General features: G+C 37.7%; 1 long non-coding RNA gene across 1 annotated transcript; it reads right to left on the bottom strand.

Annotated features, from left to right (window-relative positions):
- Positions 1-332: 332 nt before the first annotated feature.
- On the bottom strand, positions 333-2,515 carry LOC113471737. The gene is made up of 2 exons (XR_003394322.1): positions 2,206-2,515; positions 333-372 (listed from the first exon to the last, which is right to left on the bottom strand). It is a non-coding gene; the product is annotated as an uncharacterized LOC113471737 (long non-coding RNA).
- Between the last annotated feature and the right edge of the window lie 237 nt (positions 2,516-2,752).

The following is a 2,752-nucleotide window of genomic DNA, read 5'->3' as shown; positions in this document are numbered from 1 at the left end:
AATAGGATAAGGAAAGTCGTGTGATGTTCACACCAGATTTTTCTTTACTACATATATTTTCCGTTACTTCATCTTTTTGTTGTATCTTCTGAAACTGCGAATTTTTCCACCCTTCTCTGTGCGTTCCCTCGCAGCTACCAAGATCTATCTAGCTATGGGTAGTTTCCAACGTATTTTGCTAATGCATTATGAATATTTATGAAGGTAAAGGATATATTACCTCATCAAAATTATTAATAATAATAATAGACTCTTGAGTGGAAGGCAACCACTAGGCGAGGTTAACGCCTTAGGCGTTCTCTACCACCTAACCCTTAGAGCTCCATTATTACGTGGTCAAATTCTCAAATAAATGAGGATAAAATTCCATACCTCGGCTGGGATCGAACCCACGCCCTCCTGATTACCAGGCGAGCGTCTTGACCACTACGCCACCGGGGCAGATGTAGGGATGTTGCTATAAATCGAAAACCGATATCTATCGATATACAGAGTGTACACCAATGTATGGCCCACTCAAATTGCTTCTAATCTGTTGGAATTTTCGAAGAAAAAAAACGTATTTCTTTGATTTCTGCAAAGAATTTTTTTGGCAATATTGAAATTCGCGAATAAGTTCTCGAAAACCGCAAATTTGGTACCAATTTTGGAATTTCAAATGCGAACGCCTATTTTTTTTTTTATTGCATGTTATTATCCTACGTAAAATTTCATGTACAATCGACAATACATTCTTTTTTTTTTCTGCCTATTTTTTTTTTTATTGCATGTTATTATCCTACGTAAAATTTCATGTACAATCGACAATACATTCTTTTTTTTTTCCTATTTTTTTTTTTATTGCATGTTATTATCCTACGTAAAATTTCATGTACAATCGACAATACATTCTTTTTTTTTTCTTTTTTTTTTTGCGATTCGTGATTTTGGGTAGGTATTTCGCGAAATATCGCGAACATTAAACTAATTGACACTATATACCTATAAAACACTATATACCTCACTAGTTCGATCAAAATTGGAATATGCCACCGTAATCTGGCACCCACAAACTATTGAAGGAGTGAATAAAGTGGAGAGAGTACAATCAAAATTTGTGAAACATCTATTCTGGAAAATCAACGGATTCTATCCAGCCTACCCCAATGCCATTGCATCTAGTGCGAGCATCTCGATCTACAGAGCTTAAAGGTCCGTAGAGACATCTGTCTACTGATGTGTATCTATAACACCATACACAATATTATATCTTGCCTTCGGGACATGGATCAGATATCTCTATGTATTCCTGACTTGAGACTAAGACACAGAGAAAATCCTGACTTTCTCAAAGTGAGAAAGTTTTAGATAACACTTCAGTCGATCATTTAAGACCGGTTTTAGCGTTACCTATGTTAAGCTACGCCGAGCAAGGCCAATAAATGGATGGGTGACTTAAACCTTATATTGGGAATAAAGGGAGAACGGGCTCTAGTCTTGATTTTAAATCATTACATGAAAGTAAAATCGAAAAAAATCAAATCAAGAATAATAATAAACTGAATATTAAACAAATTAGGTAGGACATATTGATAGATTCTGACGTAACTTTGTGAAGATTCATCTTGAAAAGAAGAACACAATAACTTTTACTCTTCACAGTTGGGGGATGGGTTTTTATTGTTTATTCAAACATACATGTTTCACCATTGCTGGCATCATCAGTGTAAACTGTAAAAAAATTGCACATAAGAAAAAGAAAGCTAACAGAAAAGGGGAACAAATTGACCAGATCAGTAAAAAAATTTTAAATTTAAAATAGAGATGGGAAAAGAACGTACGAACGAACTGTAGGAACTTGTTCTTTGAAAAAGTTCGTTCCTGAACGGAACTGTTCTTTCTGAACGGTAAGTTCATTTCAATCAACCGTTCACCTTGCAACAAGAACAAGAACTTCAATTGAGTTTGATCTATTGCCTCTTTATTTATTTATTTATTTTTTTGACAAGCGCCTTGACCACTACACCACCGAGGTAGGTAGCGCCTTGACCACTACACCACCGAGGTAGGTAGCGCCTTGACCACTACACCACCGAGGTAGGTAGCGCCTTGACCACTACACCACCGAGGTAGGTATTCCATACCTCGGCTGGGATTGAACCCACGCCCTCCTGTTTACCAGGCGAGCGCCTTGACCACTACACCACCGAGGTAGGTATTCCATACCTCGGCTGGGATTGAACCCACGCCCTCCTGTTTACCAGGCGAGCGTCTTGACCACTACACCACCGAGGCAGGTTACAATGGTTTTGTATGAATATTAATGAGTAGTTATAAGTATTATAGCGACAGATAGAGAGGCTATGTACAAAAGGAAAATATTGCATATAGAAATACACGTATTATGGTTTTGATTGCGGGGTTAACTTAACATTTGTCGTATTTTATTTAACATCTAACCGCTAACCTCAGCGCGGTTCATTCAAGGTCACTACCTCCCCTCACATGGAAGTGTGTTTATGACGTGAGGGGCGTTAACCACTTTTAGGTTTACGTTTCCCCTCTTGCCATACTAAACCAAGCTCTCGACTGCGGTTAAGAGTCGCCATTTTTTTCGCGGTTTAGACACGCCCTTTTTTCTCGGTTTAGAGACGCCATTTTTCTGGTTAGCTCAAATCTTTTGTTTTTATTTTGGTGTAAATTAGTTTTTGGCTTTTTCCCTTGCCTTATACCTCCATGCAATTAACTTATCATCTGATAAAGGATGATAAGG

This window comes from Diaphorina citri, unplaced genomic scaffold (assembly GCF_000475195.1).
Source record: "Diaphorina citri unplaced genomic scaffold, Diaci psyllid genome assembly version 1.1 scaffold2899, whole genome shotgun sequence".
Lineage (NCBI taxonomy): Eukaryota > Metazoa > Arthropoda > Insecta > Hemiptera > Psyllidae > Diaphorina > Diaphorina citri.
This window is presented reverse-complemented; position numbering and strand designations above follow the sequence as displayed.